General features: G+C 43.0%; 1 protein-coding gene across 1 annotated transcript in view; it reads right to left on the reverse strand.

The window, feature by feature from the left end:
* The window catches only part of FKBP5 (FKBP prolyl isomerase 5), a 79,863-nt gene extending 55,436 nt beyond the window's left edge, over nucleotides 1-24,427 (reverse strand). Inside the window, exon 1 of the mRNA XM_080938140.1 lies at nucleotides 24,291-24,427. The gene's annotated coding sequence lies outside the window, so the exon portion shown is untranslated. The remainder of the gene's footprint in view (nucleotides 1-24,290) is intronic.
* Nucleotides 24,428-24,611: the final 184 nt, after the last annotated feature.

Here is a 24,611-nt window from a genome sequence, read left to right on the forward strand (position 1 = left end):
TCCTAACCGACGAGCCATCTCCCCAGTCCCCAGCATGGACTTTATTTTTTACTTTTGTTTTCTTGAGGCAGGTCTCACTATGTAGCTTTGGCTGTCCTGGAAACTTTTTTACAATTTTTTGTACATGTGATTATTGGCAGACGCCAGAAGTCATCACCAGCTGGAGTTACAGGGGGTGGTGAGTCACCCACTGTGGGTGCTGGGAACTGAACTCAGGTCCCCTGGAAGAGCAGTAATACTTTTAACTATTAAGCCATTTCTCTAGCCCCTCATATCGATAATTTTGTTAGCTGTAAGATTTAATCTGTGTAAAATCAGTATTGTCTCAGTTTTCTTAGACAGTATTAGCACAGAGCATCCGTCTGTCTTATTTGTATGTTTTTATCCACACAGCACAGTGAGTTCCTAAAAAGCATACAAGTTACCTGTAAGGCTCTCTTTTAACTGCATGTTTTTAGGCCATTTATTCTCAATCTGACCACTAATATTGTTTATACATGGATCCACTTTCTTAGTGTGTGTCTTCCTATTAATCACATCTTTTTACATTTCCTCTCTTTTTTCTTGCCAAATTTAGAAATTCTGTGCTTTGTCTTCAGGTCTCTGTAACCCCATTTCTCTTCAAAACTAACTATGCACACACTCTATCTTCATGACTGCCTCACAGCTATATGGTTCCTTTCCCAGACCTTTAAAAGGACAAAACCACAAATCATCTCTCAGTGTACTGTGGATAGTTTGCACTAAGACATCAAGTTTTCTAACCTCTGCTCCACACTGTGTGCCGTCACACTTACCCTCTGTGGGTTTCACTCCAAAGAACTGTAGTCAACACTCTCAATCTTTCCTGTATTTTCTTAAACCAATGAATTATAGTTATGACACCTACTTCAGTTCTACTAATTTCATCCTCAGAGTCATTTGAGCCTGTCACTGTTGACTAATTTTCCTGTTTCTGTGCAGCCTGCTGTTTTTCACCAGAGGCTAACTGAATTTGGCCCTGATACGGGATAGGTATTTTTGCATTCCTCTAGATGTGAACCTTTGTCCTAGTTACCTGGCAGATCCCACCCTCTCCTGGCTTGTTTTGGAGTTTTGCTGGGAGGACAGAAGTCTTCGGGTGAGGGCACTCGCCTGCCATTAAGGCAACCACTTCTAAGTATCCTCCCTAATGCTCTGGGACTGACAAGGCTTTCCAATTTGGTTGGCAGTAATTCTTTTTTTTTTTTTTTTTTGCCTGACACAGAATACTGCTGCTGAGTAGCCCGGGGTTGGCTTTGAACCCACCTGTCTGCTTCCTTAGTGCCGAGATGTCAGGCATTTGCCAGTATGCCTGGCTCTAAAAAGAAACGGGGTTTTCTTTTCCTTTATCCTTTTGGGTGGCTGTCTCTCTGCCTGAGTGGTTTCTACACAACCCAACAACGCTCCTCTGAAGAGCAAGCAGCATCCTCCACACAGTTCTGAGTTCTCCCTGGTAGAGCTCTTTCCTGTCAAAGGCCATCTGCCTGTCCTCCCTGGACTCTGCAAACAAGAACTCTCTGGGGTCAGATAGTGTAATTACAGGCTTTACCTGCTGGTTTCTATTTCCTCAGAGATCACTCTCCCCTTTGCTGTCAGCTTTCTGGTGTTTCAAGCTGTTGCCTCATCTATTTTGTCTAGGGATTTCTGTTTGCTTTGTGACGGTAGCCAAAAGAGCAAATCCAATCTCTGTTAAGTACATTCTGGTCAGTCAGAAGCACAAGCCCACAGACTCCATTTCTAAGCCAGAAAAAGATGTAGCTAGGACAAGCGATACCTCCCACAGAGGTGAGGTCTTACAGGGTAAGTACTGCTGGACACATCTCAGTGGCCTCGGATTTGAGAGTTTTTCTAGGATACTATAAAGTATACCACTTTAACTGGTAATAATAAAATCATCCAAACTTTTTATTTTAATATGTTTATCAAAACTGAATCTGAGTAACTGAAGCATCATACTTTCTTTTTTCCTGTCTTTTGGCTTTTTTGATAAGGTGTCACTGTATATCCTGGCTGGCATCACACTCTGGGTGACACTTTGGCGCTCCTCTCGGGTACTAAGATGGCAGGAGTACACATCACACCCAGCTCTTTCTATTTACTTATTTTTATTTTGTTTTATTTTTCAAGACAGGAGGTCTCTGTGGAGCCTTGGATGTCCTGGAAATCACTCTGTAGACCAGGTTGGCCTACAACTCAGAAAATCTGTCCACCTCTGCCTCCCAAGTGCTGGGATTAAAGGTGTGTGCCACTGTCGCCTGACTCAGACTCAGCTTTTACTTTGATTTTTTAATATATATAAGAAATAGTTATGAAAAGAACAAAAACTGATTTTTCTATTCCAAAGGACCGTTACTAATTATAATTTTAAAATTCTGAGTTAAACACTGAGTTAAAAATAAAAGCTTTATTTTAGGTTGTCTGAGACAGCCAGTCTGGTCTATACGTTAAGTTCCAGAACAGCTCAGTCTATACAGAGAAACCCTGACTCAAACTCTGACACACACACACACACACACACACCTGCTGCGGTAGGATTGTATTTTTCAACTGTTTTACTCCTACTGTTTTTGGTGGTGATGCTACTGAATTTTAGGAGTTCTTTATTTATTATGAGTTTTGTCACTATAGTTTTTTGCTAGTATTTCCCCTGGTTTACAGCTTGTCCTCTTTCTCTGTTTAACAGTTTTGTTTTGATTTAAACTAGGTATGGCCATTCCTGTCTGTAATTCCAGGACTGAGGAGGCAGAGGCAAGAGGATTACTGCTACAAGTTCAAGACTAGACTGAGCTACAGCGTGAGAACATCTCCAAAATGCAAAAAGAAAAACAGATCGGAGCAGTGTCCCACTCCCTAGCTCCTGCAGTGTGTTCAATCAACTACTGTTCCGAAGAAGGAAGATTATATTTAAAAAGGAAAACAAATGTTTTCCTACCAGTTTCATACCAAATCTTAGTGTGTATGTTTTCTATTCTTTTTCCAATTTAACAACTGGACTATTTAATGTTACAGTTATCCTTACAACCACAGTTTTAAATGGCTAAATTGTATCTGAGTGTTCTTCCAATTGGCCAAAGAGATCCCTAGCACAAGCTAAGTTAACTCTGTTGCAAAAGTTAGCAAGCTGATTCTAAAATTCATGGAGATACCTAAAGGATTCAAGATAACTGAAAATACCCTGAAAAGAACAAAACTGCAAGATTCAAGGGCCACACTTTTAATTAACACTTAAGACAAAACATAAGACAGTGTGGCCAATGCTTAGGACAAAGAGTACTCAAGACAGGGTGGCCTGCTACAAGGACACACTCAGGAATCCATGGGCCACCAAGAGAACTGACAGAGAATATTAATACATTCTCATTAACTTGCTTTCAGAAAATGTGCCATTAAACTGGAGGTAGAAAAGAACACTTCCCACTAAACAGTGCTGGGACAACTCTATCTTCACATAGACTGTAACTGGATACCTGACTTCATGTCACATACAAAAATTCAATGTAAGACATAAAACTAAACCAGGGTGGCAGTACACACTAGCAACCCCATCACTCATTAGGCTGAGACAGGAGGACCACAATTTTAAGACTAGCTGAATTACATAACAAAACCTTGTCTCAAAATCAAGGGAAAGGGTGATGGGAGGCTGCTCAATAGATTATGTACTTGCTGCACAGCATGAGGGTCTTTGTTAGCCTTGGATTCAGAATTTCATGTGGAAACTAAAGGCAAGCCAAGCAGAGGGTTTTCTGTAGGGCAGTCTGTTTAAGATCACCACAGTGGGGCTGGAGAGATGGCTCAGTGGTCAAGAGCACTGACTGCTCTTCCGGAGGTCCTGAGTTCAAATCCCAGCAACCACATGGTGGCTCACAACCATCTGTAATGAGATCTGATGCCCTCTTCTGGTGTGTCTGAAGACAGCTACAGTGTACTTATATATAGTAAATAAATAAATCTTAAAAAAAAAAAAAAAAAAAAAAAGATCACCACAGTGGTGCTTCAGAAGGAAAGCATGGCCGTCAGCACAGGCGTGGTGAGAGCAGTTAGGGCAGGTAGAGGATACAGGACACTCCAAGGCAGTGCTAGAGCAGAAAGGGACTGGGAGGGACTGGCTAAAGAACAAGAGCAGTGCAGACCCTCCAAAACCAAGCCCGTGACCACAGCAGGCAGAGGGAAGGCTTCCTGCAGGCCAGCAGCACACAGGAAGACGCGAAGACATGAATCACCAATGACCCATACAGGAACTGCTTGTGATCCAATTTGGCTAAAGTGAAGGGTACATGTGGGAAAGACGCAGACGATGCTAAATAAATAGGCAGAAGCTTGACTGAAGGACCTTGTGTACCAGAATACAACATTTGAACTTTATTCCAAAGGAAATGGGAACTGAAGCATTTGCAAGGAAAGTGACAATCAGACTGGCTTAAAACAACTAACTCTGGCAACCCTCCAATGGCTTCCCATCACAAACTGCACCGAGTCCAAAGCCCTCCAGGACGTTTTATTCCCACCCACCGAGCTCTGCCTGAGCTGCTCTGGTAAACACCTTATTCCCTGTGCCTCCCCCAGGGCTGTGCACCTGTTGGCCCCTCTACTAGGAACTTCACGGTGCTCTCTCATATTCTCCCATCTCCTCTTGAGGGGTTTGCTCTGCTGTTACTATGAGAGAGCAAGAAATTACTGTAATTGACTCCACCATTTGTCTCTTCTACAAACCATGGAGAGCATACACCGGGCTGCACACTGCTGTCCACATTAGGAAAATCCAGGTCCACAGCCCAATCTCTCAATAACTCCAGATGCTGGAACTGTCTCCATACAGTGAAACTAAGGACTGGAGAAGTGGCTGAGGAAGGATCATTAGCTAGGGAAGAACAGAAACCCCGACTCTGTCCATAAAATGAAACTTTGCATATTCACCAGAAAAGGATTCTATCTATTTCTAGAGAGAATGTATGTGTGGCATGGTGTTCTTATGGGCAAACTCGCCACCATCTACAAAAAGTTTAATATCCTTTAGCCCAACAACATCATGTCCAGAAAACAGACTGCAAATATTCTCTGAATGACACATGATTCTAAGAGAAGGAAATGTCTTTGTGTATATGTGAGTGGATTTGGGTGTGTGCACACATGCATGTATGGGCCAGAGGTGAATGCTAGGATCTGGTCTCACTGAGGCATCTCTCACTAAACATATATATTATGAATTCTGCTAGGCTGGTTGGCTATCAAGCTCCAGGGATCCATTTTTCCTACTTTCCTAGGGTTGGAATTATACACACACACCATGCACATGAGTTTTTACAAGGACACTACGGATCCAGACTCGGGTTCCCATGCTTACAGGGCAAGCACTTTACTGAGTCACCTCAGTAGTCACAGGGGGAAAAAAATTTAACAGACTATTACTATAAAATCTCAACAATGAAACATTATGCAGCCATTAAAAATAATAAAACAGGTATAAATGTATTATTGACGTGGAAAGATGTTTAAGAATGACATTAAAGAAAAAAGCAATTTGCAGAACAAAACCTAACTTTCCTAAGAGTCAAGACTATATAGTTCAGTGATAGAGTACTTGCTGAACATACATGAGGCCTTTGTTTGACCTCTACTACCACAGAATAATATACATATTTGCATTAAAATATTGTCTCAAAAACAACAAAACCATACATATTTGTAAGCGCAGAGAAAACACCTAAGAAATACATGAAACCATTCCAAATCACAGGATTCAATGGAAAACAAAACAAAATGAAAACCATTCTTTATATTTTGTTTTTTTTCCGGAGGTCCTGAGTTCAACTTCCAGCGACTACATGGTGGCTCACAAGCATCTGTAACTCCCGTTCCAGGGGACCTGACACCCTCACACAGATATGCATGAAGTCAAAAGACCAACGCACATAAAACAAAAATAAATAAATTATGTTAAAAATAAAATGGATTTAAAAATTTGAAACCATCATTAATGAGGAAAAAGGCTGGGTATATGAAAGCACTGTAGATGAACATAAAAGTCTGGATGATCCCACAGTGTGAAAATGTGAATTATTGCAAGCAATCAGAAACTCATCATTTATAACAAGTATCTATGGATCACTCACTCTGTGTGAGTACTGTGCCTGAGGATCCCAACAAGATGGTGAAGAAGAAGCAACTAGTCCCTACTCCCAAAGAGCTTGTGGGGGGAGGGCTGGTCCCCACTTCCCCTGTTAAGACCCACTGGTTATAAATCTGTTTTCGTTCTATCTATTATGCTGAGGGCTTCTACTAAATACGTATTAGCTAGCAGAATCAGCAGACTAAACAGAAATAAAAAGATTTATATGCTTTTATCTGTTTCTTTCATGAGTAATTTTCCACCCTCTGGTCTTTTAACAGTCTTGCTACATAGCCCAAATGGGCCACATGACGCTGTGTCTGCCTCCTGAGTGCTAGGATTAAAAGTATGTGCCTCTATGCCTGGCTTCAATTGCTGGTCTCGAAGAGACATTTCCCTGCAGTGGGAGATCAGCTACTGCCTAAAGTCCAGTATCTTCCCACCACATCAGCTCCCTGTCAGCCCAGGGCCCAGGCCGCTGTTAGAAAGGGCACTGCTTCTCACCTCCTGGAACAATCTTTTCTAGTCAGGGTCTTCAATCCTCTTGGTCACTAGAGAAGTTTGTAGGCAGCCATAAGTAACCTTAACAGATCCAAAGTAAACTAAGTCCTGACGAGATCAGCTTCAACTGAGCTATGAAAACAGTGAGTAGTACCCAGGAATGTGGGAAGAAAGTTCACTTAATGGAACGTTAAGGTATTTTGTGTGATGGACCATAGTGAGACAGGTATGGAGGCACAGGCCTAGACTTCTGGCACTCTAGAGGCAAAGGTAGGAGGACCAAGAGTTTCAGGCCAGCCTGGGCTACTTAGCCTCAAAGCAACAGAACTGTGCATGTGCACGCACTGATAACAATGAGCAAGGAAAATATACGGTATTAGGAACTTCCCCTTTAAAGCTAGCAGTGGCAGGCATAGATCCCTGAGTTCGAGGCCAGCCTGGTCTATTGAGTTTCCGGACAGCTAGGGCTATGTAGAGAAACCCTGTCTCAAAAAAAAATATATATATATATATACACACACACTATAGACTTTGTGCATCTCCTACAATACTACAGTAATTAGAAAATATTTGGGAGACAGCTAACTTTTAAGATAATATTGATAATTTCTTAACACTAAGAAAACTATTAAGTATATTAATAAAATGGAGAAAAATGTAATTCAACATAAGAAAATATAACTTGACCACTGGGACTTACTGAGTGAAGCAGGGCACTGTGTAAAAAAGAAGCCTCCGGTTCCTCAGAACCAAACTAAAAGTAACTCTTAAAGACAAACTATCTTCCAACAATTCGCTGAGTTGCCGGCTGTGCTGCTTCCTGCAAGGGTAACAGAGCACATGTCATCTGCTGGGGGTTTCTCTCGGGCTGCACACGACTCCGGGGGCTCATGTGTACCGTGTTTAAGCATCCGGGGTATTGTCAGAACCCTCAATGGCCAGCTGTAACACATCAGCACAGACTTCGGTCAAAGACTTCAGTAGTTAGGTGCTATATATATTTTCTCCACACAATCTAAATACAATACATTTCCTGAACTTTTAGCTTTCAGTTTCCTGTTCGTCAATGCCTTCAGCTCGAGGCAATCCATAAACACACCCCAGCCCTGGTATTTCCACTTTTGACACCAGTGGACATGAATTTAATTTGACCAAATATAACACAGCAGTAAAAACAGCAGCAGAACTTAGTGGTTTACAAAGGAGGAGATAGGAAGTACATTCCTTGCCTGTGTTTTCAGCTTTATAGCCCAGGACTTTTCAAGCTTTTCTCTACAGAAAAACCGATAAGCTTCTTTCTTTATCAGACAATAACCATGAAACCCATCTGGTTTCCCCCTTTTCACTTGCTTGGCAGGAAGCATGGAGCTAAATTTAATGTTCAGACACTATCTCGCCTTAGATTATTGGTGTTAAAATTTTCTTCCTTCCCATTCTCTCATCCTGTTCATTATTTCTCAAGTGATTTATATTTATTTTCTCTTGTTTTAATGATCTTTGCCTTTTAAGCTTTAAATTACCAAATTCTTTTCAATAAGTTACAAAATTAAGAGAAAACTCATGACCTAAAAGTTCTTATCTTCAAATCACTGTGTATGTATTAACCCATTTTATCTAGAATAGAGGTTCTAAAATGAATCTTTATTTTCCTCTTTAAAAGTTAATTATTCCATATAATTATGATTGGCTTTTAGAAAAGCCAATGACATTTTTTAGAACAAAGAAATTAGATGACCTAAGAATCAAAACTTAAGGTACTAGATTTTGAACTCTAAATTAGACTTACAAAACTGTTAAAGTCTTTACTAATAGAATTGGCAAAGAATTATTCTATTATTAATTATTCTATAAATTAATTCTATTAATAAAATTAATAGAATCTGGCAATGCCAAACAGTTTTGAAAAAGTCGCCTTATATCAAGTGTATTAAATTCTCTAGGCTGCCATCAACATTCTTAGGTCAAAACAGATATTATGTATGAAAATATTAAAATGACAACTTTTGAGATGTAAGAAAAAAAGAAAATCTATTATTCATACTATATATTCAAACTGAGTATACACATACACAAAGATGTCTTTAAATGAAATTATAATTGAAAACAAAATGAAGCACATTAAACTAGTTTGGCAAAAAAATATATCATGAACTAATAAATAAGAAAGTTCTAGAATATGGCCATATTATAATTAGAACAAAGAAATAAACAACATAACATAGTAGTCTGTAAAGCACATAGGAAGCCTAGCATGATGGCACACACCTTTAACCCCAGCACTCAGGGAGGCAAGACAAGCAGATCTCTGTAAGTTTGAGGCCAGCCTTGCCTACGTGAGTTCCCAGCTAGCCAGGCACATATGTAGAGACTCTGCTCAGAAACAGAACCAAAAAGAACACAGAAGAGCCTCCAATACGGGATCAGAGAGAACACTTAACCTTTCACATGCAAAGCCCTGGGACCAATTCTTAGAATCCAAGAACAAGAAAAGGAATGAAGAGAAAGGAAAGAAGAAATGAAGAAAAGGGTTGAAAGAAAGAACAGCATAACATTAAAGCTCTGTTTTCCTCAGGAGACAACTAGAAAATGAAAACGTGTACACACTAGGAAACCAATTTTCCAGATGGGCATGGGACCTCACACTTCTAATCCCCGCACAAGGAAGGCAGAGGCAGGCATATCTTTAAGTTTGAGGTCAGCTTGGTCTACAGAGTGAGTTCCAGGACAGCCAGAGCTACACAGAGGAACCTTGCCTCAAACATACCCTCCCTGTCTGGTATGAGAATCTCAGAAATGATATACCAATAAATCAAACTATTAAAAAAACAACCTAAGAATGAAGCTAACAAAAACGGTTAGTATATACATTTAGAAGGCTAAACAAATAAATGGAAGGAAGGAAGGAAAGAAGGAAGGAAGGAATGAGTGTAAGAGCAAAGAAGGAAGGAAAAAGGAGAGAGAGAAGGAGGGAGCGAAGGGGAAAGGAGGGGAAGAGGGAGGGAGATGAGGTAAAAAGAAATAAGCCAAAGTATAGTCCTGATACCCATCCCTGAAGACAGAGACAATTGTGTACAATTGTAGGTTATACAATTCAATCTCAAGAGTGCCTAAAATAATAAAGAAAGAATTAGTATTTTAGTAAATAAAACTGAACCCAGTCCAGAAGCCTGCTTCTTGAAAGATCGTAAGAGAACCTGCAGTTCTGGACATCTCTGGCCCAGGCCATGTCCATGGGAACGAATACAGAACACAAAGCAATTGCCAGTTGCAAAATGATTTCATGGTAAAATTATGCTTATAGTGACTAAGAAGTATTGTTTGCTACACTGTGCACATTTTCTTTCAAAATGCAAGCAGAGTGTCTCACTGGAGTTAAAACAATAGGTTTCAAGGGAGAAAAGGCTACTGTGCCGGTGAGTCCCTGGCTGGAGTCTGGCTCTGTGAAAGGGAGGGGACATTTATTGGGCAACTGGTACAGCTAGACACGAAGCAGCCCAGACCCTATCCCAGAAGAAAGCAAGGCTTAAATATGGTCTGTACCATTCTGCCTGGCTCATGCTGAATTCTGAAGCCACTGACAGAGGCCCAGGGTGGTCAGATGTAACACGATGGTGCCAAGTCCTCGTGCTAGTACCACCTATGTGCAGCACAGAGAATCTGTGTTCTACCATGACAAGACAAAAAGGTTACAGAGAGAGAGAGAGAGAGAGAGAACATTGAGACTTAAAGCACACATAACTGACTTTAAAAACTAAAAAGCCTGGGTTTTTTTTCCTCAAAAAACTGATTTTGTATCAACTCCTAAAAGTTGTCCTCTGACCTCCACAGGTGAGCCACCGCATAAGCATATGCACACGTCACCCGCACTGAACACAAGATCAATTTTAAATTGAAGAACAGTAATGATGAGAGAACCAACCATGACCTTCTTGAGATGGGTGAATTGCTACCACGCTGTTTCTCACAGGAAATCACTTTCTACCTCGGTCCTAAGGCAGCGGAGTCGGTAATTCCACTATAATTCCACCCAGACACTGAGAACCACAGCAGTGAAAACAAAGCGGCTCTGTCCAGTCCTGAGAGGCATAACCCTCAGTAATCAGTGGTGGATCATGGACCTGAGACTACTGCCTCCAGATCTCAGCTTCCATGTCTGTAAAACATCGCAGCTAGAGAGAGAATGCCTTCCTCCCTTCTCTCCCCCCCGGCTGCCTGGTCCTTTCCACTGTGTGGCTTTGTGACTTAAAATCTAGGCTGTCCAGAGAGAGGGTAGGGAGGAAACCAGTCATAAAAACCCATCAAACTTTTGAGACAAAAAATAAGGGTTATATAAACAACTGAAAAATATAAGGAAAAAGAGGAAGCCAAAAACAAATTGACTAAGTAAAGATGCATAAAAGTTCACAATAGACAGCCATCAGCTTCACAGCTAAAAGTTAGTTTTAAAGTTGCTTGGGGGGGGGGGTTGTTTTTGAAACTGGGTTTCACAATATAGTCCCAGCTGTCCTCAAACTCAGAGCCTCCTACTAGCTTGTCACCACTGGAATTCAAAATGTGACACACACCTGGCAAAGATTTGTTTATGTGTGTTTATGCGTGTGCTCTCGAGCGTGTGCATCATGTGCGTGCCTGGTGCCTGTGGAAGCCAGAGATAGCACTGGATCTCCTGTGACTGGAGTTACAGGTGGTTATGAGCTGCTATGTGGCTGCTGGGAATCAGATGGAGTCTCTGCGAGAAAAACAAGTGGTTACTGAGCTCTCTCTCTAGCAGTTTTGTTTGTTTGTTTATGTATTTTGGTTTTGAGGACAGTGTTTTACTGTGACTGAGCAGCAACTCCCTCTGTGCCCTTTGTCTGAAGTTTGGGATTTTTTTGTTTGCTTGTTTATCAAAACAGGGTTTCTGTGTAGCCCTGGCTGTCCTGGAACTCACAGAGATTCCCCTGCCTCCGTCTCTGCCTCCTGAATGCTGGGATCAGAGGTGTGTGCCACCATTGCTTAGGTTATTTTTAAAGCTGGAAAGACAGTGAGCAATGTCAGATGCTGACTCAGAAGTGTGGTCTTGAACACTCCAGATCTTCTGACAAAGAGTGCAAGAGCTCTTCTCATGTTAGTTACTATGTCACTGCTGTGACAAAGCAGGGAGAAAGGGCTTATTCTGCTTGAAGGTCAAGGGCACAGTTCATCACAGTGGCTGAAGCATGGCAGCAGGAGGCTGCTGGCTGCACTGTATCCAGTCAGGAAGCAGAGAGGCATGATGCTGGTGCTACCCACATTAGGGTGAGTTTCCCAGCCCAAACTAACCTAATCCAGATGACCCTGCAGGCACCCCGAGAGCACGTTTCTTCAGTGACTGTAGGCCCTGTCAAGTTAATAACCGATGCTAAGCACCGCATCAGCCTTCGGGGAAAGATGCCATGCTCCCAGCAGGCTGTCACCTGCTCTCCCATCCACCTCAAACATATCTTGGCCTCTCCCGTCTTCCCACTCGGTGTTCTACCTCAAGTACGTTCTTCCCTCGTTCTGATGGTGCTGGAGACAATGCTCTACACATCTTAGCTGTGAAAACTCACCTCATTCTCAGTGATCTCAGAGGGAAGAGCAGAGCAGTCTGCCGACCTGTTAACTAGTCCTGCAGCACTTGGGCCAAGTCCTGTCACCTCTAAGTTGCTGTCTGCTTGGCAATTATTCTTCCTGCCTCTTTACCTCTGATGCCTGCCAGTTACCATGGGATCTGGGTTGCTATTTACCTTTTGTGCATTTGCTCCCTTCTGAGAGGACAGTGTCTTGTTTTGTAACACAACTTAGAACACAACGGGAAGCGGTGCTTACTGATGAAAACCACTGGAGTATGTTAGGTCCTGAAGACACAAAGTCCTGACCTAAACACTCGACAGCTGTTGTCTCATTTAGCCCTGGAGCCACCAGCAGCGGTCCATTCGGTTTGTCCCTGAATCTTACAGTTGAAGAAACGGAGCACAGGGAAACTAGTATTTCCCCAGTGTCTTGTCTCACGGTGAGTAGAAAGGATGAGATTCCGATCCCATCAGTACCATCAGGAATCTATCCCAGGGCGGGGCAGGGTCAAGCTCAGACGGTGGACTGCTTGTGGAGCACGCATGAAGCCTTAAGTTGTGTCGCAGCACCACATAAAATCGAACATGGTAACAAACACCTAGAACCCCAACATTTGGGAGGTGGAAGCAGGAGGATCAGACTTCAGCTGTACAGTGAGGTCAAGTTCAGCCTAGGCTATAAGATACATCTCAAAAAAAATGTGTGGTATCAAATCTATAATTATTCTCTTAATTCCCAACCAGCCACAGAACACCATAAAGGAAGTCTGTCCCAATCAGTATCAACAATTCACCTGTGAGAACAGCACTTCTGAATGCTTCAGAGCTTAAAACAAAAAACCCAAGAGTTACAAGACTGCTTCCAATAAACTCATAGCTCATTAAGACTTTAGAGCTTAGGGGCTGGAGAGATGGCTCAGTGGTTAAGAGCACTGGCTGCTCTTCCAGAGGTCCTGAGTTCAAATCCCAGCAACGACATGGTGTCTCACAACCATCTGTAATGAGATCTGATGCCCTCTTCTGGTGTCTGAAGACAGCTACAGTGTATATAATAAATAAACCCTTAAAAAAACAAAAAGACTCTATGGCTTGAAGGGCAAGGGGTGCATATCTATACACTGTGATTCAAACTCCTAAGTGGCGCCACTGGCAGAGTCCATACAACTTTAACATGGTTCAGATGCAAAGTCATTTTGATTTAAATATTTTTACTTAAGCCTTGTTATGAGCCCAGAAGTTTATCTTTGTGGTAGAGCACATAACTAGCCACATGAGGCCCAGAGTTTAATCTTCATTTGAGCTTAACTATGCTCACCAAAGACAACTTTGCAAAGCACTCTGGATGGAGGACCAAGGGTCTGAAGACATCTTGGGCTAAAGAGGAAGATCCCAGCTCCCAAATTAAACAAGCAAGGCAAGCAGCTTCAGTTACAACAGCAAAGCCGGGAAGTGTACCTACAACACAAGACTTCTCTGGAAGGCAAAGAAAATATCCTCTGTGTTTACTTCATAAGCAAGTCTTAATTCTTATATGGATAAGCTCATGACAGATAGGGATAAAATTGCTTTAGGACTAGTGCAAATCAAAGGAAAAGATTAAAAAGAGGCATTAAGTCAGAAACAAAGGAATTTAGTGAGTCACTAGCTTTAAAGAAACTGTCAAAATGACCAGTAAGAATAGAGTCGTTAACAGCTAAAGAGGGCAGCTGAAGAACTGCTCTGGCTGCAAGGGGAAAGGGTGGGGATGCTGCTGAGGGAAGCCAGAGATAGTGTGTACACACATCCCACATCCAAAGCACAGCACGTCTGGGCGGCACACGGAGATGTCTGATTGTGGATTGAGTGTGTACATGTGATACCTGTAGGTAGGTGACTGACTTCCTTGATTGCTTTCCACATTACATAGGCAGGGTCTCAGGTGAACCCAGAGCTCACTAATTCAGCTGGTCCAGCCACCCAGCGTGACCTTAGGACCCTATGTCAGCCTCCCAAGCACTGCATTACAGTGGGCTGCTATGCCACCCAGCTTGTATGTGAGGCTGAGAATCAGAACTCCAGTCTTCATGCTTGCATGACAACTACTTTACCCACTGGACCATCTTCTCAGCCCCCAGTGTCTGGAGTTTTAGAGATGAATAGTACAATTAGACAACTACATCTCCGGCTACTACAATAAAGATAATCTAGAGCTCCAGGTGGACAGCTGGTTAGACTGAGTAACATAAGAATGTAATAAGAAGCATACAAATCAGGCTGGAGAGGTGACTCAGTGGTTAAGAGCACTGACTGCTCTTCCACAGGTCCTGAGTTCAAATCCCAGCAACCACATGGTGGCTCACAACCACCTGTAATAAGATCTGATACCTTCTTCTGGTGTGTTTGAAGAGAGGGGCACTGTACTTATATAAGTAAAATAATAAATAAATCTTTTTTTTAAGGCATAAAAATCAACCTTTGTTTTCCACTTGATAAACCAAGGGGCGGGGGAGCTAAAGACAAAACAGTCTCACAGTCCCCGCATGTCCAAAGCCAGATCTGCAAACCACAGCATACTCCCTTCATTTATAACAAAACTCTAGCACACCAATACCACTATTGTACCATATGCATTTACGTCTGACTGGGAATGTGCCCGTGGATGCAGGTGCCCTTGGAGGTCAGGATGCCCAGAGACGGAATAACAGGTGGTTGTAAGCTGCTCAACATGGATGCTGGGAAGCCATCTCTGGTTCTCCGCGAGCAGTATGTGCTCGTAATTGCTGAGCCAGATCTCCACCCATAGAACTTAAGTTTTAAAGACATATTTATTTCCTTTATGAGCTTATGCCTAAGCCTATGTCTGTGCACCATGTGTGCGTTGCTCATGGAGGTCAGAAGAGAGCACCAGATCCCCTGGGACTGGAGTTACAGACAGTTGTGAACCACCGTGTAGTTGCTGGGAACTATACTTGGGTCCTCTGTAAAAGCAACCAGTGCTCTTAACTGACTCCTGAGCAGTCTCTCCATTCCAAACTTATAAAATTTTAAAAGCACACCAACCATAATTCCAGCACCCAAGAGGCTGAGTCATGATCACAAGTTCAAAGCCAGTCTAAGCTAAAAAGTGAGACTTTTATCTCAAAAACAGCTAAACCAACCAAAATAAACCAAGACACATCAATCAAAATGTCAGTGAGCAATCCGGAGAATGGGCACGTGGAGGGCACAATATTCCTCTCTCCAGCTGCACACCTGTGGATGACATGTAACAGAACAAGACGGGGCTAGTGTGACACAGCTATCTGAGAATTCTATCTAGTTAAGGCTGACAAAACCAAGTTTAGCAGATTGGACTAGGTAGATTACTACAGTGGCACTATAACGCTTGCCTAACATGAGAAAGACCTAGAATTCAAGCCTTAGCACAGGAAAAATAAAATTCTAACACATAATTCATTTCTGAAACCCAAAGAAAATTAGTGTATAAACAGGAGGGAAAAAACCTAGTCTGTCGTTTCAGAGTATCATGAACATGTTAAGAAAAAGTCATTCCTTTATCTGAGTTGACCGCAGACAACTACCATCTTCTGTTTAATGTACCTTTGGTTTTGTTGAAAAATACATAAACCATATAACTGCATGGTTTTGACTAATAAAGATGAAATACCTATTTGCCATAGACATCAATGACTAATCTATTGAAGCCTCTGGTTAGCCCTCTAGATACTTTAAGTATCTCCTAATCTAGGAAATAACCAAAAACAGATATAGGTGTAAAAGAAAATGTTCTTAAAATATAAACAAATACCTACAACCTATAGTTAATCTGAAACTACAATGAACACATACTGAAAACCATACAAAACACAAGGTAAATGTTTTAAACCACAGGCTTAGTTTCGGTGGGTCAGCTGAGGTATGAGAAGGAGACTCACTCTGAGCGATGATCTTAAGTGCTTATGTGGTTTGTGGACTCCAAGCTCACCTCCCTCTGATAAGACACCACCCAAAGATGACAAGCAGGCTTCCTGGCCTCCACTTCCTTTGTCTAGTGACCAGAACACTACAGCTGGTACATGTCTGTGCGGAACCCAGCACACTGAGGGGTGCTGCTCCTTCCCAAGAGTGAACACCACCTTCAACTCCAGGAAAGCTGCTGCTAGGTGTCAGTCCCTGAGTACTGGAATAGGATAATAAAACACAGCAGGTTTCCTCACTGCACTTACGCACTGAATCGTCTCTGGATCCAGTTTCTTCCAACAAAAACATGAAACTTCAGTGAAAAGCAAATGACAGACACACATACACACAGTTGCCTGTTTTCTTTCACTGTCATAAGTTGGTCAGCTAATGTTAGTTCATTTTTTTTTTCAGGTGAGACCATTTTTCACTTAGCACATTCTAAAGCTTTCTTCCCTATACTAAAAGTACAGCATACATGCTTAGACAGTACACATGGCTATGCAGTGCATAGCTCAATAAATCTGAACACTCGGAGGCAATTAGTAAATTTGGACAAAGGTATACACAAAATCTTTAGTACTAATCTTGCAGTTTTCAGGAAGTTAAAAATGAAAGAGAGGCTGGGAGGTGGCTCGGTGGTAGTGTTTGCTGTGGAACCATGAGGACCACAGTTCGATCCCCAGCGCCCATGTAGAGCAGGATGTGGTGATGTGGGCCTGTACCACCTGGTAGATGAACACAGTGAAAGAATGTTGACCTCTGGCCTCCATATATACACACATGGGCAAGGAAACCTGCACATACACATGTGCACACCTTCACACCAAAGTAAAAAAAAACATTACCTAAAACAGTTTCATCATCCAATCAAGCTGCAGAATCTTTCCATCTTTCCAGAAAGGTCCTCTGAACCCCCTCTGTGAACCACAGCCCCACCTAGAAGCAGTCCTCATTTCTACCATGTCTTGGTTTTGCCTGTTCCTGTGTTTTTCATAAAGTACGTATTGTGTCTAGCTTCTCCTGAAGACTATTTCTGTGTTCTGCTGTGGGAATCAGCAGTTTATTTCTATTGCAAAGGAGCTGCTATGAACATCCTGTACCAGCTTCCTGAACATATACTTTGTTCCTCTTAGTGCAGCCTGTTTCACTGAAAAGAAAAAAAGGGAGACGTTCACATTTAAATAAACTAGAATAGCTAAACACACAAATACACACAGCAATTAACTGTGTATATATTTATGTATGCATATTCATATACACACTTATTTAGTTATATGTAATATAGATGATAATCTGGTGTATACGAACCCAAAATTACTTTGTGAAGATTTTATGTATGTGTGAGTGTTGATTCTGTATGTATGTAAACATACCAGGTGCCCACAGAGGTCATGAGAAGGTATCAGATCTTCTGGAACTGGAGTTATAGAAGGTTTTTTAAGTCATCATTATAGATGCTGAAAACAAACCTGAGTCCTCCACCAGAACAGTAAGTACTTTTTAATTAATTAATTTGTTCATGCATTTTTTTAATGTAGGAGTACTCTGCATGTATGCCTACATTCAACAAGAGGGCATCAGATCCCTTTTATAGATGGTTGTGAACCACCATGTGGTTGCTGGGAACTGACCTAGAAGAGAAGCCAGTGCTCTTAACTGCCAAGCCACCATCCTGACAGCCCTTTTTCCCCAATGTATTAATGTATGTATGTATGTACTGCAATGAGTATCCTTAACCAGCCCCACACCAAGAAATATATATTTTTTATTTATATTTATAATACTATATTTATATATAAATACTTTTTTTAAAGAAGACCCTGGGTTCCCAGTGCACTAGCCCTAAGCAGGGAAAGGTAAGGCATCTCAGCTCTTCTGATTTTCAATCTATCTAGGAGCACAAGAGGAAGGACAGCTCGCCCACTTAACCCGCTGCTACACGCTAGTGAAACAAATATGTCCTCACAAATCTCTTCCCAAAACAGCTTCAGAATACTGACTGGGACCTTACCATCTACTATACAATAATGTTTTACACTAAAGACAAAACCCTAAATCTGCTAAAAGATCACAAGTCTTACACTGTCAAAAAGCTACACATGGAAATAATTTCACCTGTTAATATTTAACATAGGTAAAGAATATTCCATGCTAGAGGATGGCCTTGTCAGACATCAGTGGGAGGAGAGACCCTTGATCCTGGGAAGGCTCGATACACCAGTGTAGAGAAATGCCAGGGTGGGGAGGTGGGAGGAAGTGGGTGAGTGAGAGAGTGGGGGAACACCCTCATAGAAGCAGGGGGAAGAAGGATAGGATAGGGGGTTTCCAAAGGGAAAATCGGGAAAGGGAATAACATTTGAAATGTAAATAAAAAAATATCCAATAAGAAAATATTTCATGATTATTCAAATATATATACTGATAATGACTCCATCTTGGGGCTGGAGAGATGACTCAGTGGTTAGAGCACTGACTGTTCTTCCAGAGGTCCTGAGTTCAATTCCCAGCACCCACATGGTGGCTCACAACCATCTGTAATGGAATCTGATGCCCTCTTTTGGTGTCTGAAGACAGCTGCAGTGTACTTATATATAATAAATAAATAGGTCTTAAAAAAAATTTAAAAAGCAAACAAAAAATTCTCCATCTCTAAGGTATTTTCTCCCATCCAAAAAGTAGCTCACTACAACATTAAATCCATGATAAAGAGATATTTTGACTCAATTCCCACTGTGCAATTTCAACTAACAACAGAGAAAAGACTTCATTTTCAGGGACACCAACATTAAGAAATACAAATCTTTTTTTTTTTTTTAATAAAAAGATTCCACTTCATCCTCAAACTTAAGCCTAGTAAAACCACCCCTCCAAGTGTTCCATGTTCCTACAGCATTACTGACTACACTAAGAGGGAACAGTGCGTGCTACCCTGGCTTTTCTGGAGAATTCACTTGCTGCTGCAGCCCGTCATAGTAAGAGCAGTGTTCTCAACCAACCAGCCAGCTCATTCCTACTTCTCTGAGCCAAAGACAAAACGGACCCTACTGCCTTCACTTCAAGCTTGAAGTTACCAATCGCTTTCTCCTTTAAAACAAACCTAAAGGTTTTCTTAAGATTTCACTAAAGGCAGGTTCATTGGGAAGAAGTGAGTTCACTGGCCTCAAGGATCAAGACCAGGGAAGTCCCCATGGGGAAAAGGAGGGCAAGTAGGGGAGGGAGAAGGAGAGAAAGGGTGCCCTCCAAGAGAGAGAACAATCAAGAAGGAAAAGGAACAACCCTGCTCTGACACGCACATGAACATAGCATTTGACAGCAGCCGAGATGGAACCAGCATCTATGGGTCTAGCAATCTGCCCTGGCCAGCCCAGGAGGGGATGCAGCCAGGAAAGGCACAGTGCAGGGACAACGCAGTCTCTCCAGTCTTTCATCTTCCTTCATGGTTTGTTCTTCTCTGCAAACACTGAGCAACTTCAACTCTTAACACAGCACGTCCTGGGTGTGAAGCAGCGTTCTGATCCTGGCTTCCACTCACCGCTGTGACTGCTCACTTCCAGACCCGTTGCTCCACTCCAAAAGCCGTCATTCGTGTGTGCAATCGTTGTACCTTTCTCTAAAGAATCCTGACAAAGCCTTGTGTATTACAAAAACAGAGCAACTCCAAATATCTATATTCTTCAACTTTTATTATGGTTTGCTTAGTTTTTCCAGAGAACTAAAACTTCTTATTTTTTAAATATTTTCCTTCCAGACTAAGGGTAAAAAAAAAACGATACACAAAATGTGTAGACCCTACGCTCCCTCTGGTGGTCCTTTATCTCATTAATCCAATGTTTCCTAAAAGACTAGCAGTAAATAGTAATTTAAGCATACACTCTAAGGCAATTCTCTTTGGTGGTTTCTTGGTGGTGGTATTGTGGGACAGGGCCCTACTATGGACCTACTACATAGGGCCTGCAACTCCATATGCAGATCTGGCTGCTGTTGCCTCCCGGGTGTTGGGATATAAAAGGCACGTTCTGACTACCACAGCACAAATCAGTTCTCTTAAGAAACTATAAGTACTAATTGTTTTGAATAGTGGAAGTTTAGTGCTCTAAACATTATTATAATATCCTTACTCTATCAAGAACCCTGTGAATTCATGTACTTTCTAATCATTTTCTTTTAGCCTGTCTCCCTTATAGAACTGGCTTCTGGACAAAGTAAACATCTTGTCTGCAAGTTAGCGCACACATAAGCAGTTCTTGTTTTAAATCAATAGTTACAGGACCTACAGATCATTATCCAGCTAGTCTTCCAGGCACACAGATTTAATGCTTTAGATATCTGAGGAGGCACATATAGCATGTAGTGAATTTTAAAAAGGGGACTGAAGAGACGGCCTAGCAGTTGGGAGTACCAGCTTCTTCCAGAGGACCCAAGTTCAATACCCAATGCCCACACGGCAGCTCACAACTGTCTGTAAATCTAGTTCTAGGGGATCCAACACCCTCACAGACACGTACACAGGCAAAACACCAGTGCACATGAGATGAAAAGAAATTAAAAAAAAAACAAAAACAAAAACCAGTTGAGGGCTGGCGCTATAGTTAAGTGCAGCTCACTCCTCTAGCATGCATAGGCCCCAAACTAAATTCCCAAGGGTAGCCAAGATTATTATTATTATTATTATTATTATTATTATTATTATTATTAATGTTGTTGTTGTTAAGGTAACTTTAAAATCAGAAATATAAAATAATGGGAAAATCTAATTATTGATTTGTTAGATTAGAAAGCTCAAAATCTTGAGAAGTTCAAAATGGAGATATTTACTCAGTGTGTTAAACAAGAGAATCTGAAGAAATCGTGGCCTGTAGATGTGTTCTGAACATCAGTTATTAACCTAAGAGGACAATGCTTGCTTAGTGCTCATAAGGGCCTGGGTTCAATCCTAGGAGGGAGGAACAGCAGAGTAAAGAAATTTACCAGCAATGTCCACACTCAAAAGGAGCTACACTCGAGGGTAACTTCCTAACTGACAGCAATAGCCCCAGTCTTCTTACGTGTTGTAAGAATCAATTTGTGCTTCTTTCTGAAAGAGAAATGCGTTGGTAACTCCATTATGGGATCTATCACAGACAGAAGTAAACAAGTAATTAAAATACCTGCAAACACTTTCAATCAAAAGGCATTTTCTAGTTCAGGCACACAGCACACGTCTTTGCGTAAGGAGACGAAAGGAACGAGGAAGGCGGGGAGATGGCTGGGCAGTCAAGGGTCAGGGTTCGATTGCCAGCCCCTGACCTTCAGCGTCCTCTTCTGGCCTCCACTGCTGCCAGCACCGTGCATGTAAACACACATATGTATGTACTGACAATAGTCAGGCAAAATGCCTGTACTCATAAACAAATCTTAAAAACAAAAGAGTAAAACGTAATAAATGTATGGGATTTGGTGTATTTATGCAGCACCATAGAATAGAAGATTACAAACCCTCCAATTTCATGTGGTAGTACATACACTAAAGTAGAATTAAATCATCTAGAGCGACCAAAGCCCCAGTCATATGACGCCCCTCAGGCAGGCTGAGCCAGCTCTGCATAGGGAAGAGCCCCTCTCTGTTGTCAGGACTATCAGAGCTTTCAGCAGCCTAAAGGCCCTAGCAGCACACCACCGGGTGCTCCTACCCTGGATTCCTGAACTCAGTCTCCTTCAGGAACTAACAACACAATACACATTCTTTCCCAATCCAAGAATAAAGAAAATGTTCAAAATTAACTGACTTACCTAATCCCAAATTCTAGGCTGTTCATGTTGAAGGATTTAAATTGTCTTTAAATGTCTTTAAATATGCTGGCTGGAGATACTGCTCAGCAGATAATAGAACCTTCCAATAAACTAAACCACTGGGATTGGAAGTCCAGTGCCCAATAAAAGAAAGCAAATTCCAAAGTTGTCCTCTGACAACCACACCTGTGCCAAGTGCGCTCCCAAACACAGACGGCAGACAGAGATAAAAACTAAAAAGTAAATAGAGGAAAATCCTTTTGTTAAATGTTGGAATGACAAAAGCCCAACTAATGAACTTATTGTTTTAAAACAATTTTCAGAAAATATTCCTGGACTAATTTAAAACAATCTCAAGTGACTGGACAGTGGTGGCTCACACCTTTAGTCCCAGATCTGGGAGGCAAAGGCAACTGGATCTCTGAGTTCAAGGTCAGCCTGGTCTACAGAGTGAGTTCCAAGACAGCCAGGGCTACAGGAAAAAAAAAAAAAAAAAAAAAAAAAATCCTGTCTCAGAAAAGAGCGAAATAAAAAATAATAGTCTCAAGTGGTCCCAACTAATAGCTAACTCAAACTAGCTACATGAATGATCGTTCAATGAATTAGTGTAATTAAATAAGAATTAGCTTTGCTCTTAAGTTCAACATCTCTTAAGTATAGGCTATATCCAAGGCAGTGGCCACACAGGACACATTAGAAGTCAAAAGGGGAGAAAACTAAACCAAGAGTCTCTAACAATGAGTGTTACTGTTAACCTTTGCACTTAAAAATAGTTAAAATACACCATTTCTGTAGAATCCCCAAAGTGAAAGCTGTTAGAAGAGTGTTAGGTTCCCGAAATGTATGTTTTAATTGAATGGAAAACTCCCGATGACAAAGTAATAAAACTTTGATGTTTCAAATATCAAACAAAAACCAAAAAAAAAAAAAAAAAAATTAAAAAAAAAAAAAAAGAGGACTGTCAGGCAAGTGAGGAACAGCTGGGAGCGTGACGAAACACGGTTAAGTGGAAGTATGGCAGGGTAAGAATGTCCCACCAGAATAAGATTTTTTTTCCCAAGTCATTTCTTGAATTCCATTCAAACACCAAGAGGAAAAGCTATAATTCAACAACAACATATAAAGCTAACAGCAAGAAGTGGGGAGGAAGAGACAAAATGCTTAACACCTTAACTTTTCCCTTGTCCACAATCCTAGGAAAATGGAAAGACAATAGAAATAAATAAACACCCTCCTCTACCCCTAGAGAAAGCAAAGAAAGTGCCCATTCAACGCCCAGCCCTGGTCCACTGGAATACACACTCCTCAAAGGGGTAAAAAAAAAAAATCCCCAAACCACCAGCTCCCAACTGCCACATGCAGAATTTACTGAATGGCGGCCAAGCTCTGTACACACTGTCCCGAGCCCCGCCGAAGGCTGTCCCAAGTTCTGCACTGAGCGAGCCCTGATCACGATCTGTACCTTCCAACGCGTTTGCCACGGCTGCAGACACCAATTATTTAAAAAATGAGGCGGAAGTGCCCCACCTGGTTCATCCACAGGCGAAGATGAGGAGGAAGATGATCACAATGCAATGGGCTGCCTTACATTCATTCCCCCCCCCCACACACACACACAAAATGCTAGGTTTGGAGTCATGATGTCGCTGGGCAGAAGGGAACGAAGACTCCTAAAATAACTTTTATTTCCTTAATATTATTGGGGGTGGTGAGCGATGAGTGTGTGTATCAGAGTCAGTACTGTGTGTTTGTGTTCTGTACACGTGGAGGTCAGAGGACAACTCGCCGTAGACGGTTCACCAACCACCATGTCAGTTCCGGGGATCGAACCCAGGTCCTCACGCTTGGCTGCAAGCGCCTATACCGGCTCAGCCACCTCTGAGGCCCCTACGGCAACTTTTAATTGGCCCTTCCTCCTCGTTACCTCCGCGGCCCTCCGGTCACCTGCCCGCCCGGTGCGAGCCGGCTCGGGAGCAGCAGGTGAGGGCGGTGCCCGGCCGGCACGCCCATCGCGCGGCCCCGCGGACGCGGCGGGGCGCTCCGTTATCCGCGGGGCTCCGGAAGGCCAAGTTTCCTCCGCGTCCGGAGGGCGGCGTGGCGGAGCGACACGGGGCTTCCCCGGACCTGTGGGCTGCGCGGGAAACAAAAGCCGCGGGCGGGCGGGCGAGCCGGCGCCGCGCTCCGGGGACGCTGGAGAGGAGCGCCGGCCGCTCCGCCTCCCACGCGGGGCCCAGGCCTCCCGCACGTCCCGTCCACGCCACCCCGGGGGGAAGCCGCGCCGAGGGGCGGCAGAAGCGGGGCCGCGAGCACCGGGGCTGGCTCCCGGGTCCGCCGCGCGCGCGCGCACACCATCCCCGCGGCTATGGCGCCCGTACCTGTCGCCGCCGCCGCCTCCCTCGCTGCGCGTCTCTCCGCCGCGCGCGCCGCCCAGCCCGCCCAGCAGGCCGCCGCTCCGTCCGCACGCTCGCTCGCTCGCTCCGCCGCACGCCGGACACCGCCGCCGGAGACTGGCAGCGCCGCAAGCCGGCTAGTGCGCCGGGCAGCGCCCGCCGTCGTCCCGCCCCCGCCGACCGCAGGACCCGCCTCCCATAGGGCCGCGGGGCTGTCAATCCGCCCCCAAAAGGCGCGCGGGCTGTCGCTCCGCGGGTCCCCATTGGTGGCCGCGCACTGTCTATGCAAATAAGGCTCCGCCCCGT

Source organism: Micromys minutus (assembly GCF_963924665.1).
Source record: "Micromys minutus genome assembly, chromosome: 25".
NCBI classification, from domain to species: domain Eukaryota; kingdom Metazoa; phylum Chordata; class Mammalia; order Rodentia; family Muridae; genus Micromys; species Micromys minutus.